The sequence below is a fragment of the Peromyscus maniculatus genome, chromosome 17, assembly GCF_049852395.1.
Source record: "Peromyscus maniculatus bairdii isolate BWxNUB_F1_BW_parent chromosome 17, HU_Pman_BW_mat_3.1, whole genome shotgun sequence".
NCBI classification, from domain to species: domain Eukaryota; kingdom Metazoa; phylum Chordata; class Mammalia; order Rodentia; family Cricetidae; genus Peromyscus; species Peromyscus maniculatus.
Window position 1 is genome coordinate 17918410 of NC_134868.1, and position 12740 is coordinate 17931149.

At 37.3% G+C, this 12740-nt stretch overlaps 1 protein-coding gene across 2 annotated transcripts in view; it reads right to left on the reverse strand.

Annotated features, from left to right (window-relative positions):
- Glra3 (glycine receptor alpha 3) overlaps nucleotides 1–12740 on the reverse strand; it is a 162002-nt gene that overhangs the window by 114824 nt on the left and 34438 nt on the right. The window lies entirely within an intron of this gene.

The following is a 12740-nucleotide window of genomic DNA, read 5'->3' on the forward strand; positions in this document are numbered from 1 at the left end:
CGGCCCAACATAGACAGTGTAGTAGAAACCAGAGGCCATGAACCAGACCAATGACTCTTTGCCATGAATGCTTGCAAGTAAAGATATGTGGACAATGGGGTTTACTGTGTGACTCATCATGTCACACAGCAGCTTCCATGATGACAGTTTTAATGTTTTCCTTTTTTTCTCTTAAAATTTGGGGAGGGGGTTGCAGGGTCAGAAGGCAGATGCAAAGGGATGAGAAAATGAATGGGATCACGATGCATGATGGCAAGACACATTGAATAAACTTTTTTAAAAAAGGAAAGAAAAGATCTAAAATATGTGTCAATGTAGAAAAACCTACCATAAATTTGGTTGGGGAACCTAGCTAGTAAATGGATAGAGCCTGTATTTGTATTTTGAACTTCATTTTGAAACAGGACTTCACTATCCTACCCTGGGTGACAATAAACTTGGAATTTTTCTACCCAGCATCCTGAGTACAGGACTATAGGCATGGGCACCATGTCTTATTAAAACTTTTTCCCTTTCAGGTAATTGTCCTTTTCTAGAACCTCATAGTGTGACTGAGCTGTTGCCCTTCTCATTTACCTCACTTGGGTTGGCTAGCTGAGTGTAAAAGATTCCTTAATCCTCAAAACTTGAAGAAAATATAGGTGGCCCGTGAATACACATAGTGTCTGGACATCATGGACTCAAGTTGATGTTATTTCCTGAGAGCTACCATTTTTATACTCTCTCAGCTCTGCCAAGCAATGTAGAATATTGCCAAACTTTGAACCATTTTGGCCATCACCAGGTCTTATCACAGTGAACTTGTTAAATGTCTTGTATTTCTCCTGGCAGAACTTGAGTAACCAACAGCCTTGGAGCACCACCATCAAGTGTGTACCACATAGATGCAAGTAGTGATTCTGATTAGCAGCAAAATGCAATTTCAGTGACAATGAGAGCAATGTCTATGGAAACACTGTATCACTGCAGTGTCTAAAATCACCTGTATAGTGTTTCCACCTTGTTCTGTGTTCTCTGGTCTCTTTCTTACTCGGTGGCCTTCATTCTGCCATTCTTGCTTTTTCTACAAATGGAAGCCTTCCCTTTCCTTTTATATCCACTCTAAGATTATTTTATAATCCTTATCTCTAGTTATCATTTCTCAACTTTATTCCCTGTTTCTGTGATCATGTAGAATGTTTCTAATATAAAAAAACATAATAATAAATGAAGAGAGAAAAGCTGCTAACTCATCAATGTTTCTAGAATTTTACTCTCCAATTTTGACTGTTCTTATGCTGCAATAATAACATTTGTTCATATTGTAAGCATAAGAACACAGAGCAGAAATGCAGTGTTGGAACTCCCATAAGTACACACTGCTATATCACAGCCATTCCCTTTATGTCCTTTGACCTTTGACAAATCCCTCTATTTAGGTATAAGAACATAAAAGCTGTAGGATGTCATTCTGTATATTGTGCGGGACCCAAGAAACCTTCCGACTACACATAAACTTCTACATTCTCCTATCAACTAGATTACCTGCAAAAGTCAATAATACTGCTTTACTCTAATTAAAAAAGTAGAAAAGAATCTATTTTTAATAAAAGTTATAAAAACTTAAAAAAAACTACATGGCTGAACTAAAATCCCTCATATCATGCTATGGATGGAGGAGATAATGTAGGTCAGGTCTTCGTACAACAAGTTTCTTCATAAAAGGGAGGGTGAGGTAGATAGCATCTGAGACAGAAAAGCAAAGGTAATGTGAAATAGAGGAAGGCATTGAAGTACCATTATCAAGGCCTCTGGACAACAGCCAAAAGCTACAAGAGCTGATGAAGCTGATGGAGGAAACTTCTCCTTGTTCTTTGGGAAAGAGTGAGGACCAAAGAGCATCTTGTGTTTGAGTCTACTGCACTAATATCACAACTGTCTTTCAGAAGGGTGAGGTGGTTCTAAGGTCTGCCTTGTAGTCCTTTGCCATGACATCCAGAGAAAGTGGATGCCAGCATTCTAGTGAACTCTTTATTTATTTTCTTATGCTTTTTATTTTATTTTATAATTTATTTAATTTCACATATAAGCCACAGATTCCCTTGTTCTCCCCCTCTGCCCCCCCCATCTTCCCCCGAGGTCACCCCCCATTCCCATCTCTTCCTCCAGGGCAAAGACTCCCGTGAGGATTCAATTCAACCTGGTAGATTCAGTCCAGGCAGGTTCAGTCCCCTCCCCCCAGGCTGAGCCAAGTGTCCCTATATAAGCCCCAGGTTCCAAACAGCCAGCTCATGCACTGAGGACAGGTCCCAGTCCCAATGTCTGGATGCCTCCCAAACAGATCAAGCCAATCAACTGTCCCACTTATCCAGATGGCCTGATCCAGTTGGGGGCTCCTTGGCTATTAGTTCATAGTTGATGTGTTTCCATTCATTTGGCTATTTGTCCCTGTGCTTTTTCCAATCTTGGTCTCAACAATTTTCGCTCATACAATCCCTCCTCTTTCTTGCTAATTGGATTCCTGGAGCTCCACCTGGAGCCTGGCCGTGGATCTCTGCATCCGGTTCCCTCAGTCATTGGATGAGGTTTCTAGCACAACAATTAGGGTGTTTGGCCATCCTATCACCAGAGTAGGTCAGTTCGGGCTGTCTCTCGACCATTGCCAGTAGTCTATTGTGGAGTTATCTTTGTGGATTTCTGGGGACCTCGCTAGCACTTTGCCTCTTCCTATTCTCATGTGGTCTTCATTTATCATGGTCTCTTATTCCTTGTTCTCCCTCTCTGTTCTTGATCCATCTGGGATCTCCGACTCCCTTAAGCTCTCTTTCCCTCAACCTTGCCCTTCATTACCTGCCCCCTCACATCCAGGTTGTTCATGTAGATCTCATCCATTTCTCTGTCATTGGGTGATCCCTGTGTCTTTCTTGGGGTCCTGTTATCCCAGAATTGTTCTTCCTTAGTTCCTTTCTTTTATAATTACTATTTCTCTGGTAATATTTTCAATTTGGTTGTATTTTTATTTTGTGATTTTTCTTTTTAGTTCTTGGAACAGAGTTTCCTCAATTTCTGTTGTAGAATAGTATTTAAAGGTGTGTTACTTTTGTTTATGCTGCATTTAACTCTGCGAAACTGTGTTACTTTGCCTGTCTCAAACACCTGATGGTCCAACAGAGAACTGAATAGACAATAGCAAGGCAGGAGAAAAGATAGGTGTGGCTGGCAGGCAGAGAGAATGTATAGAATGAGAAATCAGGGTGGGGAAGAAGTAGCCAGAGAAGGAGGAGGACTCCAAGGGCCAGCCACCCAGCTACACAGCCAGACATGGTGTAGGAAGAAAAGAAAAGTTTTATAGGAATAAAGATATAAGCCCCAAGGCCAAAGATAGAAAGGATAATTTTAAGTTAAGAAAATCTGGCAAGAAACAAGCCAAGCTATGGCCAGGCATTTATAAGTAAGAATAAGCCTCCATGTGCAATTTATTTGGGAGCTGGGTGGTGGGCCCCCCCAAAAGAGCAAAGAGTAAAACAAACAACAACATATTTCTTTTAATGTGTTTTAAATAACTAATTTAAAGGCTTTACTTAGCAATTCCTGCGACTTTGATTCCTTACCAAGTTGCAGTTGGTTAGTTTTTGTCTTTGTCCGGGACATGCTTTTTTTTTGTTTCTTTACATATTTTATAATTTTGTAATGAAAACCAGACAAGTAAAGTGGTTTAATGTGACAGTTTTGGAAATATTCACTCTTCACCACCACACTTTTTTTAACTGTATTTTGTGAGGCTGACTGATGGACTAAATCCACAATATTTGCATTAATCTTCATTTGACATCATAGGGATATCTCCTTATTCAGAAAAGAAGTGGTATCTATAAATTCTTAGACTAACTCTCCAATGTGTTTGTGAGCCAGATAGAGTTCAGAAGGCCTTGTTAGGTCTTTTCTGAGCACTCATACATGGTATACTCACAATCTCATATACACATGTGACCATAGATGTCTAGGAGCATACAAAAGTTTTCCTAGACCCTATGAACAGGTAAATCCACCGATTTTCCTTTTAAGAATTAATATTGGTCTATTATTTGTTCTCATGGTTATACATTGCCTCAGGTACTTGTCAAACTAAATACATATACATTGCCTCAGATACTTGTCAAACTAAACATCATATATATATATATATATATATATATATATATATATATGCTTTTGATAAACGTCTCTAGGAAAAAGGCATTTTGCAATGGGTGAGTTGCAAGTTACATTAAATAAAAGGGTCTGTGCCAATGCATTTTCCCATTGAAGTGTGAAAAATAGCAACAGCTCTCTGAGATTGAGGCATTGAAGTTTGAAACTCCATTCTGCTCCTTGGGATTGACTGCTCTTGCTTTATAGTGCTCCCACAGAGTTTCAGAAGTTTGGCTAGGAACTCAGAAAGCTATAATGTCACAAGTTTCATTCTTCTTACAGAGTTAGATGTTTGTAGTAATTAAGTAACTTCCTAGATTGCTGCAAGCTTCTGATTAACTGCCAGAGTTTTGAAAAGGTTAGATTACAGTTTTCTTCCAGTGTTTCTAGACATGAGAGTTGATAGAGGTCCCTATGATCCTATGTTCTCCCCCGCTTCCCACACTGTATCTCCTAGACCTCTTGTCACATTGGTCTTATTTTTTTCTCTCTAAAGATCCAACCCACATATGTCTCCACCTTACTGTTCCTTTCTCTTCTGAATAATTTTATTTTTTACTTATGACCTCAGATAATTCCTTAATACCATTTTTAAGACTTTAGAAGCTCATAACTAACATCAAAATTTGATATTAAAAGAAAGGGCATTGGTAATGCTTTTGAGTTTTCAAATTGAGAAGTCAAAAGCTATTAATTAAACACATCTTAGTAAGTAGATGATTTATAATCTAGTGGCAGAATTAAAAGCAATATGTATCATCTATCTAGCTATCATCTATCATCTAGTTCCCCAGCTATCATCTATACCTCCACAAGCAATGTATATCTCTACCAGAAAATGAGAAGAGGTTCTTTATATAAAAATAACTGCTGTTGATATTTGGGTGTTTGAAAATTTCACTGCATGTTCTTTCCAGATACATAAAAGAATATTACATAGCATCATGGAAAGTGATATTACTAAGATGTGAAATTAAAATTTATACTGTCTTCTTCATTTTTGACAAAAGTAATTATATTTCTTTAATGGATTAAAAAATAAAATTTTAGTACTATTCCATTGTACTTCTCTTTCAAAAAAATCCATCTGTTTTCCTAATATTTTTGTTGACTTATTTCTAAAATAACTTTTGAAAATACTACAATGCAATATCAGTCTTAAAATATATTATTAGATCCAGAGATACATCTTTCATCTCATAACAAACAATTATTTATTCTTTGTAACATATTATCATGGTACTTTGACATTTGAATTAATCTGAAGACTCACATACTGAAATGTTTTAATAAGTGGCTATGAAGATCTCATCTATGTAAATTTTTCCTTTAAAAATCTCTCCAAACTCAAGTATTAGGTTAGTATTAGAATACTAATGACATTTGATACCTTGATTGTCTAGAGTATGTGATCACATGACTTAAAACCAGACATCTATAGTAAGAAAATGCATTGAAGAATAAATATGAGGAAACAGATTATATTTGGCTAATGTGGTATATTTATACCTGTGAATATTTTGTTCTGATATGTAGACATCAACAAGATATAGAAGCTACAGTTCAGAGTGGTGAACTGTGTTCTACCTGCAGGCTTTTTGTGTGTACGCTGATGATCTGAACAGAAGCAAGACAGCTTCCTGCTATCTCAACAGTTCGTCTATGAGTCTACTACAAAGCATACAGGCATATAAACCTGTAACTCGCATTGCTGAGGAGCCCCCAACTGGATCAGGCCCTCCGGATAAATAAGACAGTTGATTAGCTTGATCTGCTTGGGAGGCGTCCAGACAGTGGGACCGGGTCGTGTCCTCAGTGCATGAACTGGCAGTTTGGAACCTGGGGCTTATACAGGGACACGTGGCTCAGCCTGGGAGGAGGGGACTGGACCTGCCTGCACTGAATCTACCAGGTTGAACTCAATCCCCGAGGGAGTCTTTGCCCTGGAGGAGAAGGGAATGGGGGGTGGGCTGGAGGGAAGGCGGGGGTGGGGTGGGTGGGACGGGGGAGAACAAGGGAATCCGTGGCTGATATGTAAAATTAAATTTAATAAATAAATTTAAAAAATGAATTAAAAAAAGCATACAGATGCACTATACCACTATCACTCCCAAATTCCTGGTTAAATATTTCAAATTCTGTTAGCAAACACTACCTACCTGCTTTTAATATCTCAAATGCTCTTTTGGGAGCATTAAAAAGAGAAAGTATAATTATTATTATTTCAATGTTAAGATGAGCCTTGATCATTTTGTCTGTTAATAATTCATTATTTAAAATACTTTAATATTTTGTTTCTTTTGATATTTTGTTCTATTAGTCTATATAGTAAAAACAATGGATTTCACACATGTAAATAAGGCACCGTGTTTAAGTTTATGTCCCATTTCAAAAAGTCAAATATTGCAATAATTGTGTTTTTATGAAATTTAATTTGAGTTATCCCCCTAAAATTAAACTTGAAATATGCTCTTGAATATGCCCCAGAATTTTGTGTTTTCAGCTTTATTCCATAAAATATCATAACATGAGATCACCAGGAATGCTAACATGTAAAAATCTATTTTTGTTAAGGACAAGAATTTTGTAAGAAGAACTTCAATAAATTTTTTATTAAGCAACAATTACTGAAGCCTGGCAAAGACTCTGCATTATGCCTGAGAGAATTTAAAAGAAGAACAGATATAAATAGAGAAATATATTAAGTTAGATATATAGGCTCATACTTATACATATCACTTAAATTACCAGCATTCTGTTATCCCAAATAAAGGCATTCATTATCTATAAAATTAATATTTAAAACAATTTGAAGAGAAAATATTGCATTAGTCTCCTATAATCTAGTATGAAATATGAAGGATGTATTTCTGCAAAATAATCTTAGATGTTTCTGTGCACTTTTTTCTGTGCATATCAGAAAATCCATCAAAACTATCTATTTTCTCTAAAAAGCAAAAAAGGATTTTATTGTCAAATATTACCTTATTATTATGTAGGGTGAACATTAATTTTATCCTAAATAAAATTAAACAAAAATCATGATTCCTTTGATATAGCACATAATATTTAATACAATTATTTATCTAAGTTAATTACTAATTTATGATGAATACATGAAATGCACACAGGGTTGGCATGGAGACAGGATAAGAAGAGATGATGAATTATTTTTAAAAATGTAAGATTTCATAAATCTTTTACATAGGAAAATGTTCATTAAAAATAAAATGACCAGCTGGGTGGTGGTGGCGCACGCCTTTAATCCCAGCGCTCGGTAGGCAGAGGCAGGTGGATCTTTGTGAGTTCGAGGCCAGCCTGGTCTACAAAGTGAGTTCCAGGAAAGGCACAAAGCTACACAGAGAAACCCTGTCTCAAAAAAAGAAATAAATAAAATAAAATGACCAAACACTTAATACATAAATACTTATAAAATGTAATATATGTCACAATACACTTACATAGTTGTATATGCATATATATATATATATATATATATATATATATATATATATAAAACTAATTTTTATTTTGAGCATAATTTACTAGATATGATTCACTACATTAAGAATAGTAAGTAGTGACTCCTAAAATACATATGCATTATATATAATATATGTGTGTATATGTATATATTTTAGAAACATTATAGAGTATTAGGTTTCAATATGGATTTTCAAAAAGTCCTTAAACATTTATTGTCCCTCCCAATATTCACATAATGGGGGAGATAATGTTCCAAATAGACATTTTATGGCACCTAAACACCAGTGCCAGTAATGGGTTATTTCATTGATCAAAGGTGTGGTAGTATTGTGTTCCCCAAAATATTGTGTACTCTAATAAATTTATCTGGGGTCAGAGAACAGACAGCCACTAGGTACAAAGGCTAGAAAATGGTGGCACTCACACCTTTAATCCTAGCATTCCAGAGATAGAAATCCCTCTGGTCTCTGTGAGTTCAAGGCCACATTGGAAATAGCCAAGCATGGTGACACATGCCTTTAATCCCAGGGAGTGGTGGTAGAAAGCAGAATAATATATAAGGCGTGAGGACCAGAAACTAGAAGATTTTGGCTGGTTAAGCATTCAGGCTTTTGAGCAGTAATTCAGCTGAGACCCATTCCGGATGAGGACTCAGAGGCCTCCAGTCTGAGGAGACAAGACCAGCTGAGGATCCGGCAAGGTGAGATAGCTGTGGCTTGTTCTTTCTCTCTGATCTACCAGCATGGACCCCAATAACTCACCTCAGGTTTGATTTTATTAATAAGAACTTTTAAGATTCCTGCTACACAAAGGGGTGCCAGAGACCACTCAAAAAGCTCTCAGTCCATTGCCAAGGCTACTGATTACTGTCTGTAATGGTGGAGCCCCACTGCTGAAGACACAAACTGTTAGTTTCATTGAATGTGAAGAAATCAATCTGAACCCCAACTAGCAGTTTCACCCATGCTAAATAGCATTCATTGCATTCAAAAGTACTTTGTACACTACCATTGGAGAAAACTAATCATCAATTTTAGCTAGCTACAAACCCCGTGACCTACATCAGAGACCTGCCTACAAAAATGTATCGATAAAACAGTGGTATGAATGTTATCAGTACAACCAACCACTTTTTAAATTGGATTTAAGGCCTAGTCTGTAAGAAGGAACCCATGCCAACAATGTTGAAATGGATAAGCACCTAAAAATAGATAGATAGGTCATGGGACTAGGTGGAAAACCTACTACTACTATTTTACTAAAGAAATACAACAACAAAATTATTCCTTATGGCATATTGCTACAACAATAGATTAGTGTCTTGCTCAGTCCTCATCAAATAAACTTCTTCTTGGAGTAGATGGCAATTGACAGAGACCCATAACTAGACAACATTCAGTTGAGTCAGAAACTTTGGATCATTCAGTCCATTTTTTTTTTTTTATCAAATCCCTCTCCTCAAGGCTCAGGAATCTGGGGGAAACAGGAGGTGGAAGGATTGTAATGGCCAGAGGTGATGAATGACTTCAAGGCAACAGAGTCTGATACACATATGAACACCCAGAGAGTATGGCAGTATGCATAAGACACGCACATTTTCAAACCAGACAGTCACAACATTATGAATTGGAAGCTGACACAATTCCCACACCTAGTCAAGAAGTTCTTTATAATTGATATCTTCTGGAACAGGGAAAATCAGTTTTCTCTAATGGAGTGCCACCTGAGGTTTCAACCGCACTTCTGGGTAGGCCCCATGCATCTGGCCAATATAAAATGGGCTTCATTTTTCTGTTTTTTGTTTGTTTGTTTATTTTGCCATTTTATGACTTATTGGTTTTCTTTCTCTTTAGTTTGTATATATTGACTTTAAATTTTTGTTCTTTGTTTTCATTTTCTTTTTCTGAGAGAGAGAACATGAAATTGGGTGAGTAAGAAGGCATAGAGGGTCTGAAAAGACTTGGAAGAGGGAAAAATAATACATCAAAATATACTGTATAAAAATTTAAATGAAAAATTTAAAGAACACTAGAGTGTATATAACTCTTCTCTGAGTCTTTGAAATGTTCAAAGTGCCATGCACTGCTATCTTTGGATTCCGTGGGAAGTAAGTAGGCACTAGGAATTGAGAAGGAGTAAAGGAAAAGATCTGTTACCTGCAGATCATTTGTACTAAAAGAAAAAAAAAAACCTCACTTGCTTAGTTGAGTCAACCATGATATACTATTTGAAGCTATTGTAAAGTGTGTTGATTCCTTGATTCCTTTCTCAGCCCATTTATCATTTGTATATGGGAACACTACTGATTTTTTTTTAGTTAAACTTGTATCCAACCACTTGACTAGAGGTGTTTATTACCTGTAGGAGTTCCCTGGTAGAATATTTGGGGTCACTTATATATATATATTGTTGTATCATTTGCAACTAGTGATACTTTGATTCTTCCTTTCCAATTAGTATCCCTTTGGTTTCCTTCAATTGTCTTATTGCTATAGCTAGAACTTAAAGTAATATATTGAATAGGTATATAGAGAATGGACAACTTTGTCTCATTCCTGACTTTTAGTGGGATTGCTTTGAATTTCTCTCCATTTAATCTGATGTTGGCAATCAGTTTGCTATATATTGCTTTTACTATGTTTAGGTATGCCCCTTGTATCTATGATATCTCCAAGGCTTTTAATATGAAATAGTGCTTGATTTTTGTCAAGGACTTTTTCAGCATCTAATGAGATGCTCGCATGTTTTTTTTTTCTTTCATTTTGTTTATATGATGGAATACATTGACAGATTTTTGTATGTTGAATCATCCCTGAATCTCTAGGATGAAGCCTACTTGATCATGGTGGATGACGTTTTTGATGTGTTCTTGGATTTGGTTTGCTATTTTTTTTTGTTTTTTTGTTTTTTTGAGACAAGGTTTCTCTGTGTTACTTTGCGCCTTTCGTGGAACTTGTTTTGGAGACCAGGCTGGCCTCGAACTCACAGAGATCCGCCTGGCAGCGATGGCTGAGTGGTTTGCTAATATTTTATTGATCATTTTTTCACCAATATTTATGAGTAAAACTGGTCTGTAATTCTCTTTCTTTTTTTAAGTCTTTATGTGGTTTGGGTATCAGGGTAACTATGGCCTTATAAAAAGAGTTTGGTAATATTCCTTCTCTTTCTATTTTGTGAAATAATTTGAGAAGTATTGGTATTAGCTCTTCATTAAAAGTCTGGTGTAATTATGTATTAAAACTGTCTGACCCTGGCCTGGTTTTGATTGGGACACTTTGTAATCAATGTTTCTATTTCCTTAGGGGTTGTAGGTCTATTTAAATTGTTTACTTGATCTTGATTTAACTTTGGTAAATGGTGTCTATCAAAAATTTGTCAAATACTTTTAGATTTTCCAGTTTTGTGGAGTGTAGGTTTTTGAAGTATGACCTAATGCTTCTTTGGGAGGACACTTGCTCAACTATGTTCATGACAGCTTTATTTGTAATAGCTAGAACCTGGAACCAATCAAGATGCCCCTCAACTGAAGAATGGATAAAGAAACTGTGGTACACTTACACAAAGGCATATACTCAGCTGTTAAAAAGTGATATCATGAAATTTGAAGGCAAATGGATGGAATTAGAAAAAATCATCCTGAGTGAGGTAACCCAGACCCAAAAAGATAAACATGGTATGTACTCACTCATAAGTGGATTATTAGCTATAAAATAAAGGATGACTATGCTGCGATCCACACACCCAGAGAGGCTAGGTAACAAAGAGGGTTCAAGGGGAGGGATGTCCAGATCTCCTTGGGAAGGAGAAATAGGAAGCATTTTGTGTGTGGACTTCAGGCAGGTGGGGATGGAAACATGAGTGATCAGGTTGAGGGGTGAGGGGGAAAGTATCATAAGATATTACTGGACAGAGGGTCATTTTAGGGTCAGGTAAAAACCTGGAGCAAGAGAATCTCCCAGGAATCTACAAGGATGACCCCAGCTAAGACTCCTAGCAATAGCAGATATGTAACCTCAATTGGCCATCTCCCGTGACCAGGCAAGACTTCAAGTGGAAGGAGTGGGAAACCAACCCAGTCACATAACCTTTGACCTACAGTCTGTCCTGCCTATGGGATGTGCTGGGGTCAGGGTGGCCTAGAGATTGAGGGAGTAGCCAACCAGTGACTAGTCTAGCCTAAAACCCATGTCAGGAGAGTAAGCCAATCCCTGACACTGCCTGGAGCACCAAGATTCCCCACAGGCTGGATGACCTAGAGACCTAGGATAGAACCAAGCATGACTGGAGGGAAAACATAACAATGAAATGATGCCTAATGATATTCTGCTATATTCATAGATTGGTTCTTGGCCCAATTGTCATCAGAGAGGCTTCATCCAGCAACTGATGGAAACAGATGCAGAGACCCACAGCTAAACATTAGGAGGAGCTGGGAGAATCCTGCAGAAGAGAGGGGAAAAGATTGTAGGAGTCAGAGAGGTCAAAGACACCCCATGAAAACCCATAGAATCAACTAACTTGGGTTCCTAGGAGCTGACAGAGACCGAACTGACAACTAGGGAGCCTTCATGGAACTGATCTAGGCACTCTGCATGTAGGTTACAGTTGTGTAGCTTGGTCCTCTTGTGGGACTCCTATCAGTGGAAGCAGGGGCTTTCTTAGACTCTTTTACTGGCTTTTGGGACCCTACTCATTGTGCTGGGTCATCTTAACCAGCTTTAATATATGAGGAGGTGCTTAGTCTTACTAGAACTTGGTATGCCATGTTTTGTTAATATCCACAGAAGACTTGCCCTTTCCTGAACAGAAATGGAGGAGGAGTGGGTGGGTGGGAATAGAGTGGTGGGTTCAGAGGAGGGACTGACAGGTGAGGAGGGAAAGTGCGGCTGGGGTGTAAAACGAACTAATAAATAAGTAAACTAAAAATTTGTTTATATTTCATAATAAAAATCGCAAAGCAAGATTTTCAGATTGATGACTATAAAATATACAAAAATCCTGGGCAGAGAAATACCCCAGGTTTTACTTCCAGTTAATGACTTGAGTATGTGTATCTGCCTTCAATTTCTATGTTAGGATTTTAA